This window comes from Phasianus colchicus, chromosome 13 (assembly GCF_987193195.1).
Source record: "Phasianus colchicus chromosome 13, bPhaCol1.hap1.1, whole genome shotgun sequence".
Taxonomy (NCBI): Eukaryota; Metazoa; Chordata; class Aves; order Galliformes; family Phasianidae; genus Phasianus; species Phasianus colchicus.
This window is the reverse complement of record NC_143448.1, coordinates 7,748,861-7,767,756: the sequence shown is the minus strand read 5'-3', so window position 1 is coordinate 7,767,756 and position 18,896 is coordinate 7,748,861. Positions and strand designations below refer to the sequence as shown.

At 35.9% G+C, this 18,896-nt stretch overlaps 1 protein-coding gene across 3 annotated transcripts in view; it reads left to right on the top strand.

Moving 5' to 3' along the window:
* Nucleotides 1-18,896, top strand: part of LONP2 (lon peptidase 2, peroxisomal) — a 106,437-nt gene that overhangs the window by 666 nt on the left and 86,875 nt on the right. Inside the window, exon 1 of one of the 3 annotated variants that reach the window (XR_016470919.1) lies at nt 14,785-14,874. The exons of the other annotated variants lie outside the window; for them this stretch is intronic. The gene's annotated coding sequence lies outside the window, so the exon portion shown is untranslated. Of the gene's footprint in view, nt 1-14,784; nt 14,875-18,896 lie in introns of those variants that run through there. 3 annotated transcript variants of the gene reach the window in all.

Sequence of the window (18,896 nt, the reverse complement as noted above, 5' to 3'; positions counted from 1 at the left end):
TCAGCTCTGTGTGCTGTGGGGCCTCTGCTATGTCTTCGTGTTGTATTGAAAGTTGTAGTTTAAGGGAGAAGTATGCGTGTCTGGCTTGTGCATTGTAGTAAATAAAAATGCAAAGCAAAAGAAGGAAATGGTAGAATAATATTAGTGAGTATGGTCTATTTCTACAGAGAAACAGCTAATGTTTGTGTTTGTTTGCTAGTAGTTTTTAGGTAAGAACCTGAAGTGTTTAATTTCAGGAGTGTAAGTGCCCAACTAAAAAGTGTTTCATTTAAGTTGAATATCAGTATCAGTGGTTTTCAGTAGCCTAACTTTTTTTTCTGAATCAATTATTGTTTCTGAGGATTCTGTTAGTAGGCTGTAGTTGCTAAACTTAATAGTAAGTGTCTAGAACAGATCTTACTAAATCAAAAATTTCTCTGTGGCTCTTTAATTTCAGTTGCTATGTGCATAAAATTAATTACTGTGGCAATAATGTGAAGGTTGCAAAGTAGTGGAAGACAGCAGATTGGAAATAATTGTATCAGGTTATTTGGGTCTGTGTTCAAGCCACAGTAAAGGTGACTCTGGCATGCTGTAATTTTGGATCAAGGATTGGTTAGTGCAGTGTCTTTAATAGTTTTAATGGTCTGCATAGTCTATAATTTAAGCCATTTAAATTTGCTTGAGCATGTTATCATTCAAAAGCAGGGAAATTATGTTAATAGGATTATTGTTATATTAAAAACTGTGTTAATTTAAGGCTTCTAAGAATACAACTGTACAGCTCAAATGTTATGTTCTTGCAAGTCGTGCAGTGGAATGTGACATAAAGCAGGTACTTTATCATTGTTAGAAACAGAATGGTTTGGATGAACAACAGATTGCACATTTTCTTATTAGGGGAGGGGGCATACTTGTCAGCAAAACAAAGTGGCTCATAGGAAAACATTGCTGAATGTAAGTATAAAGGGAAGGTTGTTACCCGTAGAAATAAAAGGAGAGTGAGCTGTAATGCTGATGTATTGTTATTTGCTGAAAACAAAAAATAAAACTGTTACCTACTGCATGGTAAAGGCTACTTTTAATCCACTAGGGTAGATATAATAGAAGCCAACTCTGTTATCTCAAGCAATTGATTGATTTTAAAAAATATAATGACTGTGTTATTTAAAGAAGAAAGAAAGGAACTAGCTGTTAGGTCTGTAGGGGGCAGGGGGAGGTGGGGGTGATGGGACCGTAGACATCTGCTGCAGAAACTAGTGACTTGCAATGCCATGCCTTTGTTTGCTTAGTGATACCTGCAATTATTTTAAAGAAACATAGTGTGGGGGAGTATTTTGATATCAAGAAATGAATCTCAAAATAATATTCATTTTGCATTTATCATTTTAATTTATGCAGGAATTCAATCACTTTTGAGGAATGCATTTATACAAAATACTTCCACGAAATTGTAAGCAAACTAAGGAGATTTCATGTTTGTTCTGTTCCAGGCTTCTGCATGTTTATCCTTGAATAACTAACCTATTTTAATGAATGCTTGCTGCACCAATGTTAGCAGTGTGTTTTTTAAGAACAAGCTGTAAGTTGCATTTGTATAGCCAGTACATTCTTGTCTCTGATGCCACTGGCAAGTTAGGTTACCCACAGGTTAGCTTGGGCTGTCACGTTCTTAATACTTTGAAGTGTTACTTTTAGCAAAGACTTCCTGATCCTAGATTTTGTCTGGTTTGTATTTGAGGGAATAAAGGAACAGGGAAATGTGTACTTTATTCATGAAATAATTCACCAATATCTTGGTATGTTTTTCCTCGGTAACTCTTTGTCATTATGATGAACTGTCATGTACGCAAACGCAATTTGGAATACTTGTAATTGATAACTGCAAAAGCAGTGCTACAATTATTTTTCTAATGTAGATGTGAAGAGATTTTTAACCTAGAGGAAAACATGATGAAAGTATAAGACTGCTTTTGAACCTCTGGAAAAAAAAGGTGGAAGTGTGCTTTTATTGTGTTTGAGACTGATTTTCTGAATGGCAGAGTGAAAAAAATATAACATTTGGTATTATGAAAGCAAATGTTGGATGGAGTACACTTGAAAACATCTGATGTGTCTGCTGTGCTTAATGATAGATAGATAAAATTGTTAGTATCTGATGTGAACCGTGTAATCTTCCAGAAACCTCCATTAGCTGTCACTTTCCCTGGATGGAAAATAGCTTTGATGGAGAAGCTCATGCTCACAGTACTGCACTACTGTTTTTCTTCTTACTCTTGATTCTGAGAATAAAAGCAGCTTCTCTTGTTACTCATGAGTTGTCAGGTTTTATTAAGAGAAGTATGGACAAATAGAATGTAAGAAATGAAATACTGACTATTTTCACTTCCCTTTTATTTTGATATCAACTCTTTTTTTCTCCTTTATTTTCATACCATCCCTCTTTCCAAAATTATTTCAAGACTATCTCGTTCCTTTGGTTGCTGCTTTGGATGAATTATCTAGCAGTTGTTAAGCAGATATAAATCAGTTCGTCAGATTGATCTCAGCTCTTTCATGTATGTTAGCAAGATTGTTCCTCTCAAGACTATCTGGTAATAGAAACTGAGTATCTTTCTTCAGGTTATTTTTATTGTTTAATTTAGTACAGTCATTCTCTTACTTGTTAGTTGTACGTCTTGGACTTGATATTTTCTCTAGAGCATGTGAATGGCACATTTAACCCTGAAACTTAAAGACAGTTATTTTAAACAAATGTCATCTTTTTTTGTCATTTAGAACTACTTGTGTGCTTGAATTGATTCTTTCACTTGTAAATATTGATGTCTTTCTCATTGGCAGTTGGGGTGGCTAAAGGTCACCTTCACCTGATAGTCCAAATGAAATTCTGTGTCTGTTTTAATAATATGTGGAAAAAATGCATTGTAACTAAAAAGAAAACAGACCGAAAAAAAAAAAAAAAAAGCCCACACAGAAACCCACTTCGTGTGTTTTGTGGTGTATCTGAAAGTATACAACCCTCCCATCTCCAAGTTACCAAATTCCTGTTCATCTGGAACATTTCTAATAATGTTGTTGTAGTTAAACTGCATCTTAAATCTGAGCCATTGCAAATAGCATGTGTTCAAGTTTGAGATTGTATCTTTGAGATTAAGGTGCTAGATGGAACTTAGAAACTCATTTTAGGAATGAGAATTTTAAGTTGTTAGAGAGCTATTTTGGAAGAAGAAATCCTCATGTTGTTTGCATCTCTTGTTGGTATGATTTTAAGTACAGCTGAGAGAATGAAGAATGCAGACTGAGAATGTTCAGACTCCTGTTGAGTCCTGTGATGCAATATGAGTTCTGAGAACTGGTATCTAAAGAGGGCTGAATAAATAGAAAGCTGCAATGTTAATTATCAAGTTTCTTGTTTCTGTGAATACAACTTTCGTAGTTAAGCTTGATTGCTGCTACTCTTACGTCTATAACAACAACTGTATAGATTAGGCAGATATAAATACTGAGGAAAAGGACATTTAACAAGTTTAAAAAGTTCACGGCTAGTGTGTATTTAATGGATAATAATTTAATGTAAATTATATCTTATCAATAATAGTAGACTGCAATTCTATTGAGCTGTTTATTTGATGTATGAAAACTGGCGTTCTTATTGGTTGGTTTTTTATCCTTTCATGGTAAAGTGCTTCAAATGTAGTACATTTAATGTTTGCATCTTTGTTTCTTTTTTTTGTGTGTCTGTGGAAGTGGACCTTCTAATCAATTTGTTGAAAATGTTTTTTAATTTGCAGCCCTTATTGCTGGAGGATTTGAAGAGGCAGCTAAAGGAATAACATGTTTAATGAGGAGATGTGAGAGGGCATCTTAGCAAAAGTTGTAAATCTCTTGGTACCAGCTTTTTAGATGATGAGGCCAGGCTCTTTTTAACTATCTTAGAGTGGATAAATCCTTAGTAAATAACATGAGCTATAGCAATAAAATAGCTTGGCATATTGAGTTATACATCAGTGAAGTTAAAATTAATTTAAAAAAAAATGATGTTATCTTAGAGAAGAATGTTATTTCCTTAAAAACAGCACCAAAACAACAACAACAACAAACTTTAAAAAAACAAAAACAACAACAAAAAAAACCCTCCAACTTTTAGGCCTGTTTTTTTCCCATTCCATTACATACTCTTATGTGGCTAGAAATGCAGTAAAAAAAAAATGCTGTTGGATTGGAGTCTAGAAGTTAGAACTAGTATTTTCAAACACAGACTGCATACAAAACAGGGTATAGAAGAAAGCAAGCCCTACTCATAATGCATGCTCAATTAAAAATGTCAAAACATACACAGTCTTTTAAGAGGTTTTTATAAAATTTTCTTCTAGTATGTATAATTATTAACAAATGGTATGTAAACCTAAAGTCTTGAAGAAATGTTCTTCCAAGCATGACTCCAGGAAAATTCTTAATGTAATGATGGTACTTAAGAGAACTATTGAGTCCAGTGATAAATGACCATTTAAAACTCAACTTGTTGAGTTGATATGCAGAAAAACATCTATTGTTCTTGATAAAAGATCAGTGTCTAAAAAGGCAATGTGTAGCATAGTTATTTTTTCTTTAAGGACATTTCTTTCTATGTACATGTTCATGAGCACGTGTACATGAGCTACACTGCACAGCTGAGGGCTTTTTCAGGGGGAAGAAGCATGCTTACTCTTTCAAATTGCTTTTTCAGCAATATTAAATTAAACTTGTTTGCAGAGTGCATTAAATTAAGCAGCGTGTTTATTTCATCTTCATTACCGTATAAAACCAATACAGGTCAATCCAGTTGGTTGTGCATGCTGTAGGGGTTTGAGTTTCCAAGTTAGTTTATTTTATTAACTTCTTATTCTAGATGCTATTTCTGTGTCAGATATATATCCATCTGTTTTCTTGTGTAATTCTTGCATAATTCTTTAACTTGCAACTTTTCATAATTCCAGCTTCAGTAGTCTTCTGAGAAAGGCTAACAAGTTAATGGCATCATGTTTTTAAAAGGACATGGTTGATAGATGATTGTCAGGCTTAAATAATTATACACCAGAATACATGCTGGCGACTGTTCAGGTTACATTAAATACTTAAGTTAACCCTCACTATTTCAAGGTGAATGATATTACTCTTGGATGTTATCATTCTATATATTTCTGAAGTAGTGTCTGGTGTTTTATCAACGTAGGAGAACTACTCTGTCCTCTGCCTGAGCTCTTTGATTCATATAAACGGGATGAGCAAAGACAGATCTGTGTGTTTCTTGGTAATGATCAGAATTGATTCACAGTATCCTTAAAACAAGCTCAGTGTTTTCTGTCCTTTGAGAGCGAATTTCTAGGATTTCAAGAGGATGTAGCCAACCCAAGAATCTGTGCTGGGGTATGTAGCTTCTTTCTAGTTTTCCTTGATTTTCCTTTTGGAAACTTCTTGAAAGATTTTCACAGCTGCCTTGCCTGATGGGCAGCAACAGCATGGAAAAACAGTGCTTTTTCATCAAGTAACTTAGTTGCTTATGTCAATATTCTGTAGATACTGGAAAAGATCTTTGAACTGAAGGAAAGGTTTAAAATTGCCTTCTTATGTTATCTAAGTTAAGTTATATTGGATGTTATAAGGACAAGTTTTATGACTATATAAACAGCTTTCCTGTCAATAAAACCTGCTGCTTTTCACAGGTAGAGGTTATGTAGACATTGGACTTCTTGCAATTCATAAATCTAGGACCAATGGGTTTTTGTTTTTCTTTTATTCTTCGTGAACAAGAATGATGCAACCCAAAATAACATTCTATGTGAAACATGTATTAAGAACTGTACTGTGCTGTCTGAAAGCTGTCCTGAATGGGTTTTATGCTTGGTGATGCCTAACTTTCATTAAAGAGCTTTTAATACTATATGTGCAGTGTGACATTTTAATCTTCTATTCTAGTTCTGATTTATCATTTCACCAAACTGCACTTTATTAACTGCAGTTCACCAATGATCACAGTGATAGATGGCCTTCTGAGAATAACAGGGATGCCATCAGAAACCACAGTGTGAATATTCCTGTTTTTATCCTCCTTAGAACTTGATTTATAGCTGAATTTTAAGACTTTTCTTGCAGGTCTGCATTTTCTCTGAATTGTCTATATTGCATTCTCTTGGCAAATTATTTTCCTGTATTGGGCAGGCTTAACTAATTCTAGAGTGATTCCTTTTGATGCAATTGGAAGTTGAGAAATAGGAGTGTAGGGCACTAGTAAATATGTGAATCATTGATTAATTTTCTCTTTTGCTTTTTCTTTCAACTTTTTTAGCAAGTGTGTTTTAGTTCTGATGCGAGGAAAATATCAAGTAATATTGGTGTGGGTTTTTTTCAGTTTTTTGTTATTTTGCTTTTAAGTGAGATCTTTGTATATGTCAGCACGGATCTGGTTATTAGAATGGTATGGCATCATTCCAGCTGGGTATGTTCTTAGTCATAGAACTGCTGAACATTTTGTATTAGAGAATATGAATAAAGATCAACTGACCTGCTGCTTCTCTAGAAGCTAATAAACAAGAAATGATATCCTATCATAAAGTGACATTTCTTTTGAATGGAAAGGAAATATATTATAGTGTGTCTGTGCTGAGTGCAAGAAAAATGGTGTATGATATTATGGTAATATTTGAAGGTGTTTGAGATGTGGGTGGTGGTCCTTAGGGATATGGTTTAGTGAAAGACTTGAAAGCGTTATGTTGATGGTTGGACTTGATCTATCTTAAGGGTCTTCTCCAGTCTAAATTCTGTGATTCTGAGGGAGATATAACTGGTGGTATACTGAACTCAGTACCTGTGCAGAGGGGCACATCACAGATTATCACAGAGGTTTTAGGTGTGAGTCTGTTCAGAAGGTAAATATCTGAGCTGCTTTAAGAAATAATAAAAAATGCCATATCTTGTAATTCTTGTTTCCATATGGCCTGCATAGCTTATTTCCATAAAAAATCCATGATGCTGTGGTGCAAAGACAAACACTGCTTTATCAGCAAATGCCAGGTGTTTGAGAGGTAACTGAAACGAATTCATTTGAACTGCATCGGAAGTGGCCTTTTTGTTTTCTTCTTCCCCTAAAACAGCAAAGCTTACTGTAACAGTCAGGGTTTTGTTGCTTCAATTCCTCTTGATAATGATTCTAATTAGTGTTGTAATAATTAGATATAGATGGCTTGCAGGTGGGGAATGCCAGGCTTCATCTTTTCTCAATTATTCCATGTGTCACCTGCTTCACAAATGAAGAAACTCTCTACTGCCCTCACCCACACTGTTGATAAAACTGAGACTCCCTGTGATTTCATGGGAATTTTGTACAGACCATAAATTCTACTTTGCTTTTTGAGATTGCTATCTATTTTGCAGCTTGTATAATACCACATATTCAGAAGTGTATGAAAGCAATATCTTGAGGAGAGATGCTATTTGTAGATGAGCTGTGTTCATGAAATCTCACTCTAATTGTACCCTTTCTCTTCTGCCTCTTAGTCCCAAGGAAAAGCTTTCTCCCTACCCCTTCTCTTCTTTTCACAAGCTAGTAAAATCCTGAAGTGCATGAGGGATTGCAGAGGAAACTTTTTTTATCATTGTTTCCCATGGAAATTATTGTGTATGCTGTGCATCTTTTAGGTGCTGAAATCTGTGACCTTCTTTGAATAATTGAGCTGTTCTATGTAAAGGTGGGAACTTTGAAAGGGCGGTTTCTTCATTCCTGTGATACAGACAAGACTAATATACGTCCCCTAGCTGGAGATGTGCTTATTGCTTGAGGTGCTAATATGGGTGTTGTCATCTAAGTGTTTTCTTGTTCCTCCAAGCCTGAGTCAGTTTTGGTTTTCTGTTTATTTTATTACCCACTATGTTCCATGTATTTCCTCCTCATGCACAATTGAGGATGTTGAGTTGATCAAGCACAAAGTATCACACAAGGTTTAGGAAAACAACAAAAAAGCAGCAATTGAAGCTAAAAGTGTCTTTAAAGCGTTCTGCACAATGTGATTAAGTGGTTTGGAAAGACACCATTAGCCTTGGAAAATGTAGAAACTTAAGAAATAAGCATGAATTTGGCAGGACTTCCAACCTGATTTATTTTATCCTTTATTATACTTGTGCAGCTGGCTGATCAGCTGTGTCCTGATGATCCCGGAGAGGCACACATCTCTGTGATGGACTGTATTTCTGTCTTTTCCTTGAGTTTCCTGATTCTTTCAGAATGTTCTGTTCCTAAGGGATAGAGAGGACTTTTATTCTTTGTTCTTTTATTTTGGAGAGAATGTGCCTCTCTTTGGACTCCCACGCAGGAACTAGAGCTTAAAGGATCTAACACTGTGATGTGAAGGAACCTGTAAACCTCCTAATTAGATGTGCCCTAATCGTCAAACAATCAAATTTGGGGTTCTGCCCACTTCCAGGGAGCAAGCAGATAGAGAAACTGCTGTTTCGCCACTTCATTATCACCCAGTGCACTGAATAGGAAAATTCTGTTGATGTCACAGAGTTGCTATAGCAACGCTATCCTTGCTTATCTCTGTTTCTCTGGCAACAATCCTTTACTTTCTGCTGTATTCACACTCTTTGTTGCTATAAAATTCCTTCATTGTTTTTCATATTCACAGCTCACATCAAGCCAGTATTTAGGTGCAGACTTGGTGTCTTCCTTACAAAGAATATTACTGGACTTCTACAATTTCACATTAATTCTGGTAGACTTTGAAACTGGTGAAGAAAAATAAACCATTTAGGAGGCTGTAGAGAGGTGTGGTAGAAGAATTGTTAGAAATTCCTTTCTATTTTACAGGACTTAGGATTCTTTTGCAAATTACCCTGGCTTGAAGTTACAGACATGGGATTCCTTGGTAATGTCCAATGCCTGGGTTTCTGCTGGTTGTTCTCTCTCAAGATGAGAACCTTACCCTGGCCCTGCTGGCTACAATTTTAGTACTGCAGTGCAGATTGAAATTGGTGCAGAGTTTTCAGAACAAGATTTTTTTTTTTTTATGAACAGTAGGTTCATAACAGTATTCTACAACATAATATTTTTACTAATTTTGACTTACTCATAATAATTAGCAGATTTGGTAGCTCAGGAAAAGGCCAAGATCTTTTGATATGGTTGACATTGGCTGCTTTGGTTATTCCTCAACAAACACCCTCTTTGTCACAGAACTGTAGATAAATGACCTTTGCTAATGTTCATATGAGTCTTTCATGCAGGCATTCCTACTCGTTTCAATGAAAATTTATTGCTCAATATCTTACAAGTGGAATTATGATCAGTGGTGCTTTGTTTATCTGCAAAGACAGTCATGTTTCTTTTCATGTGATGTAGTGCAATACTGACTTTTGAAGAAAAAAGACTATTTCTGAAGTTGTTAGTCTTTCTAAAGCTCTTATTCACAGCTCTTACATTAGCTCTTGACAAATTTATGGATTGATGAATGCTGAATGTTTATTTCATGCCAGCACTGGGGCATTTTATCATTTAACACTTATCTCACTGGAGAGTCATATGTTCTCCTCGCATTAGGTCATTTTCTAAGCCCTTGTATTTAATGAAATAGGACACATGTACACAAGGAATTCATAACGGCAAATTTGAGCTCCAAACTTGATAACTTTCTTTTGGACATAGTAACTACTTCATTCTTTTTTCTTCTCATCATTATATGATACTTGGGTGTTCTGTCCATTATCTGTATGATCCTTGGGGCCTACGTGATGGCAGAGAGAGATGATATGGGAGGAATCAATATGGCAGTGTTGTGGTTTTTTTCTTTTGTTTGTTAGAATAGATGCTTGCTGTCAGTATACTTCCAATTAAGTTGAATCAGGGGAATTTAACTACACTAGAACTCTCATTTAAATTGAAATGGGTACATAGCAGTTCAGGTTCCATATAAATAAAGAAAGCAAACAGCATCTTATATTCTTGATGCTTTTGGTCTGTAATGAACATCTGAGCTCACTTGAATTATTACTGGAGGGATCTGTATCATCTTGTTCTTTATTATGTCACGAGAAATCTGACTCACAGAAGGAATTAGTTAACTATATGCTGGGTGATTCTTGATAATCTGTTTTAATTTTTTAGCTATTTCTGCATACTTGCCTGTTTTGCTCTATTACTGGTTTGCCATCACAAATGCTGGATGACTTTTTCTTGTCTGATTGCAAGAGATATTTCAAGCACAAGTTCAAGCCTGTGTGAAGACCATTTCTTATAGTGTGTTCTAAGCACTATTCTGGAAGGGTGCTTTGTATTGCACTGAAAGGCTGCTGATGGGAAAAGATAAAAGTTTTAGTCTTAATATTTTCATATACCCATTTTCCCAAACCATGATCTTGTCTTTTTTAAAAGATTTAAAAATCTTTTTGAAATCTAGCTGTTGTTTATTGCATTTTATGACTCTTGTCTATTAGTCATTCATCTTAAGAGCAGGGGACGTGATGACAAAGAAATCAGAAGTTATGGTTTTAAATAGCAGTCTTGACAGCTCCTCAATAAAAGGTAACTCAATAAATTGCCAATGCTTCCTGATCAGAGAAGTATTCAAAATGCAACAGACAGGTGACTTCAGGCTTGGCAGGCTATGATCAGCATCCAGCGCCTAAGAGTCTTTGTGATTTGATATGTATCTGCTCTGTCATGTTGCTAATCAGTAGTCATTCCATGTCTGATTCTTTGCCCTGTGGCAAGACTTCTGAATGTAAAGAACATCTTAAAGCAGAAGTAAATGAACAAATCACTGATCTGGGACATCCGTTCATGTTGTTTGGGATTAACAGTTGTAATAAACCCTTAAATGAGAGGTTTTACCTACAATTTATAATTACATTTAATGAATTATCAGAAGTTCCTAAATTGCTGTGTGCTTTGTTTTTCAGTTTGTGCGCTTCCTGGTTTGTCAGGACATCAAATACTGGGTGTTCAGATTATGACTAGTTTTAAAATGCTAAAGCAAATTTATCAGATAAGTTTGTCTGTTTTTCAGTATTCCTGCAGTATGTCTGAGCATGTCTTTGTGTATTACCTTCGTAGTCCTGTGTTAATATCATAGGTGAATGTTTTGGAAAATAATTCTGCTGTGTAGCTGCGTGCTCTTAAGCTAGCTGTTGTCAGCTGAGTGGTTTTCACAGGCTTTCATGTGTTGCTGGAGACAGTAAATTTTGTAGTTACTTTGTATAAATACAGCTAAATTAGCAGATATGGTTATTGCTTCAGCTAAATTACAATGTCTGAGAGTGCTGTAGTGAGTCATCAACATCTTTATGGCTATTATATATTTTAGTCCATCTAGTGCTGTTCCTGTTGTGTTAGCCTGTATTAAAGACTCAAAATTGCAACGTAACTGTTGAAATAGATGAGTTGTGCCATGCAGCTCATTGTGTAGCTCTTGACATCAAGACTGTTTAGTTCTCTTTTGTATAGAGTTCATGTATCTGCTCTTTACAATGCTTGGATGAGAATGTGTATCAAGTTTGGTTTTGTTTTTAAATACATGCATCAAATCTAGTACAAAGAAGCTTAAGAAGCAACAGAAAAAGGAACATAATTAAGAAATTGTGGAGTACCAATAAATGAATTGAAATGACTAAACTCGCTGGTGGCAATATAGGTGTCCTATTAGGTCAGAGTAGCTGGAATGTGAAATAAATTGTAAATACAAAGGCTGAACCAAAAGTAAAGCCTCCTATTTTATGATGTTGGCCCACAATATCAGAGTTGGATGTTGGTGATATGGCAGTGGTGGTTGAACCTTCCCTCCTGTGTTCCATCACCGTGCAACTGATGGCAGCAGAGGGGCAGTCTGACAAAATGTCTGACATGGATATGCATATAAAGCAAAGGTGTGGAATTGAATTCCTCCCTGTGGGAAAAATTGCACCCATTGGCACTCATTAGTGCTGAAAGTATTTAGGGATACCAAACAGTAACAGTGAGGTGGTAGGTGGTGCATTTCAGCAGTGGTGACAGTAATGTTTCAGATTATCCTGCAGATTTTCACAAGTGTGGCATGCAGGCTATTGTTTGTAGCTGGTAAAGATACATGGATAATGTTGGTAACTATGCTGAAAAATGGTGTTTTGTAGCTGAGAATTTGCCCTATCAAGTAGTGTTATTGTGCTCTTCTTAGTTTCCATGGGAGTAAAAAGGAAGCATTATTTTCAGAGAGACCTCTGTACTTTCAGAAGTCACAGAAAGATGATGGGACAAGGTATTGTTCAAAGTTTAACTGTAAACATAAGCATTACTTTTTTGGTCAGCATACTAATTCTAAAAGAATATCTCCAATGAAAATGAGACTATAAAATTACATGATCTCAAGTCTTATTTACATTTAACTGTTCAGTTAGAATGGATGCAAATGCTATGAGTTGGTCTATTTAGAGATGACTTTGAATCACTTCAAGATTAATTTTATGTTTATAATGCTTGTGCTCATCTCTTCATTGATCAGGTTAATTTGAGATGAATGATGGTATTGATCAAGAAGAGCATTCTACCTTAATTCTAATTAGTGTTGTGTAAGTAGTCCCAATTTATGACCATTCACATCTCCATACAGGAGATAGCACAACATAAATATGCTAAGATGGATTTTCTTATGGAATTTTTGGTTTCTTTCCACATTCACTCAGTGGAGAACTAAATGAACAGCTCATTGTATTTTTGATCTGAACTTCCCTTGTAGCAAGAACTTAGTTTTAAAACTTTTGAAATATTTTAGCTAGGAATTGAGTTCAGTTGTTCTAGGAGCGGGGAAAAGGGAAGAAGCAGGAAGTATCAAAGCCTGTTGCTTATTCAGCTCGTGGTACTCAGATGTGACAAACTGACTGTGATTTGCACTTTCCAGGCCAGGCTATCACTTCACTGGGCTTTGTTTGCACGTCCTGTTGGTGAGCTGCTGCTTCCATTTAGCACTTGCTCTAAAATGTTCTGATTTAAAAAAAAAAAAAAAAAAAAAAAAAAAAAAAGCCAGTTTACCATCTGCTGTTCTCAGATCAGACTTCATAATTCTGTCACCTACTTATATCTTTTAGAGAAAAATAGTTGCCTATGATGTTTTCTATTTTCATTGTTCTAGGATTATCTGCTTAGGTTTCTTCTACTAGGGTTTATAAGAATTGGTAATTAACTCCAATTTCGTTGCTGTTGCCATTTTAAGGCTAACTTAATCATCAAGGAAATTTTATGTTGAATGCTCCTTGTTACCAAATAGATCTGGATAGGAATCCCTATTGTGGTAAAGTAATTGATGGTTATGTACAAAATGCTTTAATATATGAACAGCTGACTACAGTTTATCACCATCCATGACTCCTGGATGTATTAGGGTGCTGATTATAGCGGTTTGCTCCTCTGAGTTTATGTAATGCTGACCCACAGCACCTATTTTGTTAATGCTTTATTTCATTTAATACAATCTTCCAACAGCATTGATTTATAAAAATGTCTATGATGTATTCTTTGCAGCATAACAGGTGTAAAGCTAATTTTATTTTAACTTCATTGGTAGGTTTTCCACCTTTCTGAAGAATTGTTATGACCTACTTTTTAGGTAATAAATTCTTAAGTCATTTGACAGACTTGATGATAATCTCTGGTTTGGTATAACAAGCGTGTGGAACTGTAATTTCTAGGTCCCATAGTTGTCATCTAGTTTATGCTATGTTGGATTATATGTCAGAATTGTCTTCATGCCATCCGTTCAAATTAATGTGTTCTGTACTACTTTACTGTGGTTCCTGGTGTCTAGAGATTCATTCTTCACATTAGTTTGCAACATTTCCTTTCTTTTAAGGTGCTGTTAACTTAATTTCTTAATTAGAATAATGAGAACTGACAGTAAGAAGGCAGAGTAATGAAGTCACAGAATTTGAACAAAAATCTTATTCTGCTTAGATAAGAATAATTTTGTACTTAAGTGAGAACCACGAGAACTGATTTTTGTTTAATTTTGTTTGCTTTGGTAAAAGTGGAAAAACTACACTTTTCATAGCCAGTTTCACTCTGAAATGAATTTATTGAGGCAAGCAGATATGGTTATTGCTTTTTGTCCATTTGGTGGATGAAATACAGGATCCTACTGCATGAAAGTAGTGTCAGAATATGAGATATTTTAAGGACTCTTGGGCTACTGAGACTGCATCTAGCCTTGTTAGACTGGTAACATTTCAAGTGTTGTACTGAAACATCTTGACCATCATTAAACTGTAATCAGTTGTAGCATTCTTGCTGCAGTGTGTTGTGTGGATCATTGCCAATACTTCTCAGTATCTTATTTTTGACTGAGCTGGGGACAATCCTTAGGGCTCTCTGTTCTGTGCTCTTGTTTCAGTTACAGTTATAATAGATGTTGCATTTTCAATTACAGCCTTTAAGCACTGTCTTTAAGTATTAACAACAATTTTAATCTTTAAAGCCAATGTTTTATTAGAAATTAAACTTAAAAGCACTGTACTAGAACTTTTGTCTTAATTTTAAATTCTTGACAGACCTGTAGGAGCCATCGTAGGGTTGCATCATAGAGGGCTGAGAGAACTGGCTGATGTCACTAAGAAGCTAATGACTGAGTTGTGTTCTGGGGGAGATTGGAGACTGAGGGAAGTTGGATCACATTTTCTAGAGGAGATAGGGGAATCTTTGCCTTGGGAAGTCTTCAAATCCTGTTAGACTAAGTCCTAAGCAACCTGGTCAGAATTTGGTGGTTATCCTGTTTTGAGCAGGATTTTGGACTTAGATCATGTGCGAAGAGTCCCTCCAATGTGGATGATTTCAAGAGATTGGATTTCTACGCATTAGAAATGTCTATGGATGAAGTTTAGTTTTTCTTTTCCCTCACTCTGAAGGTAGTAAATGTTTCTTTTTGTAACTTTTCTAATAATGAAAAAATGCAAGCAAAACATGGGATTGTTAGAACATTGTCTCAATTTTGATTTGTCTGTCAGTTTGAGACTTGTTTTTTATTCGTACAGTTTCACTTCGGCAAATAAACATAGTGCTGTCTCTGATTTCTGCCATTTATAACAGCTCTATTTTTCAGAGATACCTAATTGTAGAGTAGATGGAAAAACAACTGGGGAAGGAAACTAGAAAGAATAACTAGAGAATGAATACTGCAAAACTGCAAATTTGTTAAAGCAGTCCCTCTTCTTACTTTGTGGAACAAGACTGAAACATAATCCATCAGCAGTCTTCTGATAAGACAATTGTGAAAACTCAGTCACTGAAGTTTTGACATTCAGAACAAAAGTCTAAAGACACTTAGTGTCGTGGTTTCCATATGCCAGCTGGTGATGTGACAGGCTCCTACAGTATGCATTTTAGAAATTGGATAAGTTTACTTCATGGTTCTTGCTGACAATAGTAACTTGCCTAGTGCAATGTATGAACTATCAGAATTTCATCTGTGACCTGTCAGGAGATTTTCAGGTAGGGGTGGTAGTGGTAGCAAAGAAAATCTGTGATGGAGAATTTCAGGATCTTGATTAATCTGCTTTCTTCTAATTTTGAGAACCTTGGTATTTTTTCTTTTATCTGGCCTTGTGGATTAGATGGCTATTTCTTAGAACTTCAAACTATCAATTAAATGTACCTGTACTTGATATACCTGAATTAATCTGTCATCTAATTGCATTACAGATTCACAACTGTTACAACATCTTTATCAATGACATAGATGATGGGATGATCAGTGCACACTGAGCAAGTTTGCTGATGATGCAAGGATAGGTGGTGTGGTTAATAAAGCAGAAGGAAGGGATATCATCCACGGCCGTGATAAACTTGAAGGCTGGGCCCTTGTGAACCTAATGAGGTTCAACATAGCAAAGTGCAAGGTTTTGCACTTGGGTCAAGGTAATCCCAGGTATGCATATAAACTGGGAGAACTCACTGAGAGTAGCCCTGCTGAGAAGGATCTTGAGGGTCCTGGTTGAAGAAAAAATTTATGCGAGTCAGCAGTGTATGCCTGCAACCTAGAAGGCCAGTGGTGTCTTAGGTTTTATCAGAAGAGGAGTGAACAGCAGGGTGAGAACTGTGATTGTCACCTTCTACTTGCCCTTGTGAGACCCCATCTGGAGTACTGCATCCATGTCTGGGATCCCTAGCATGGGCAGGATGTGGAGCTTTTGAATAAGGTCCAGAGGAGGGCCACAAAGATAATCCAAGGGCTGGAGCCCCTCTCCTCTGATGACAGGCTGAGGAAACTGGGCTTGCTCAGCCTGGAGAAGAGAAGGTTGTTGGGAGAGCTTAAAATGGCCTTTCAGTATTTAAAGGGAGCTTAAAACATGAGGGAAATTAACTTTTTATAATGGGTAAATGGTGATAGGAAGGGAAATTAGATGTCAGGGCAAGTTCTTCACTGAGTGGTGAGGTGCTGGAAGAGATTGCTCAGAGAGGTTGTGGATGGCCCCATCATTAGAGGTGTTTAAGGTGAGGTTGAATGAAGCCCTGGCCCATCTGTTCTACTACTTGGTCCAGTAACTGGCAGCCCTGTCTGCAACAGGGGGGTTGGAACTTGATGATCCTTGAGGTCCCTTCCAACCCCAGTCATTCTATTGACTCTCATTTCATCCTGTGATGCCGACAGTTTCTATGTCTGTATTACAGTGTGTGACCTCAGGGATTTGTTACCTTTCTGCATTTCGTAGGGAACGTTTCAGTCTTTTTTTTTTTTTTACCTCTAATCTAAAAACTTTTTTGCAGTATCATTAAATCTTCTTTTGTTTCCTTTAAGGAGATTATCACTGGTGTTTCTACAGAAAATCTTGCCTGCAGCTATATTTTTATACTGTTCACTAAGCTCTTGTAATTCGTCATATTTCTCCCTGCTGAACATACATTTCATGTTCATTGCAGTACCAAGAAACTCACATGTACATTGAACAATTTGGAAAAAAATGTGTGAGACAGTGCAAAAATATATATTCTATGAAGTTGAAAGCTATCTTTGCAAAGGAATTTGTTTCAGTTTACTGTGTAGTATTTCTGTGCATTATACAAAAGACATGAAGGATGTAAGAGATTTCAAGGTAAATCTGCAATAGATTTAAAATATCAGGAAATATATATTTCATGAAGTTGAAAGCTATCTCTATCTTTGCAAAGGAATTTGATGTTTCAGTTTACTGTGTAGTATTTCTGTACATTGTACAAAAGATATTAAGGATGTGAAATAACTATTTCCAATTAAATCTGTAGTAGATAACATTAGGAAATGGAGAAAATTTTCCTGTCAATGTGTAGTAGGGCAGACAAACATCTCCATTGCTTGTTTTTCAATTAAATGCTCAGTTTGTACATTGATCTTGTCAGCTGCATAAATGCAAAGTAGTTTTCTGGCACTACTGAATGGAAAACCCTATGAACTTACGGGAAGTTCATTGTGTTTAAAGGGTAATTTTTAAGTAATAGTCAGAAAACTCCTGAGGAAAGGGAATATTTAAGATATTGTAGTGTTGCTGTTCTGTATTGGAGCACTTAAGTGAATTCAAGCATGGTGTGAATATTTATTTATAAACTGTATCCTTATATCTGTATCTTCTTACTCCTTGGAGTCTTACTGAATGTATTCAAGATCCTTGCAGCTTCCCTCACTATTTTGTTGTTTCAATGCTCTTGGTTGTTTTGTTGTTGTTTTTTGTTTTCTCTTCTCCTGTCATCCCATCCTAGCCACTTACTCACAGATCTGTGAAGATGACAAAATAGTTCAAACAGCAGAGAAACATGGAGATTTGTATCATACATCTCTTCTCTTGATTATTTTAACTTTTTCCTACTAGAATACTGTTGAGTGCTTCTAAAAATACAGAGCACAAAGATGATCTGCAGCACACTTTGAAGAATTGTACCCGGATGGCTTTAATGTATGGGTAAATATTAATATACTAACAAGGTGTCCATTTTCATTGTACATACGTAGGAACCCAGTTTACACTTCTACATAACCATGCATCCCCCTCACCCTTCTCCCTTGCCACAAAAAAACCACAAGAATTTTCTAATTCTTTGAAGGCTATATGCTATGACCAAATGCAGTCCCCAGCTCTGGTTAGTACAGCAGCGCATGGTAAATGGAGGCTTATTTTGGAAGTTTTGGGAGGTCCATGGGTAGTACCTTTGAGTTATCACACACTGCTTTGTGTCAGTTCCTTAAGATATGCTTCATAAGAGTGCTTAAGCTCTTGATTTAAGTCAAATCAATCACCTTGGCAGGTTGAAACATAGCAGTTATCAGAACCTGTTATCAAGACCCGTTTTCTGTTTACAGAAGCCATATCAGACAAATTCTAGGATAATTCCCTTTGTAAAGTTAGTTTTGGATCTGTTGTTATTAATGGACAGATTTGAAGTTCCTTTATTATAATAGCTTTCGTAAGCAAGAGACTTCTTACATGTTAATGACTGTTCTAGCAAGTTAAACACCAGGTGCCATGATACAGAATTGCTTTGGACACTGGTTATTAAAATAATTTAACCTTTTCTTCAGTGTTTTCTTTTGTTTTTGGAAAGCCAGAACTATGTAACTTTCTGTAGATGTAGAAACTCCTCTGAAAACTCTCATAGGTAACAACTCTGAATCGAAAAAAAGGCAGCTGTCAGAACTTTCCTTATTCTCACTAGACATTTGCACTCCAATTGTGTAGCACTTCATTCAGATATTTTAATAGAATGAGAGAAACCTACATGGAGGACTTGGGAGCATCAGCTCAAATCGCAGGCTGTTGGTCTTCATAACAGAATCTCAGAGTTTGCTTTGTGTTATTTGCTCTTTCAAGTCATGTTAATAATTTGTCTGTCTTATCAGTAAAATGAAGCAGAAATTGAGAAATTATTTCCTGTGATAAAGCAAATACTGCGTACAAGGACA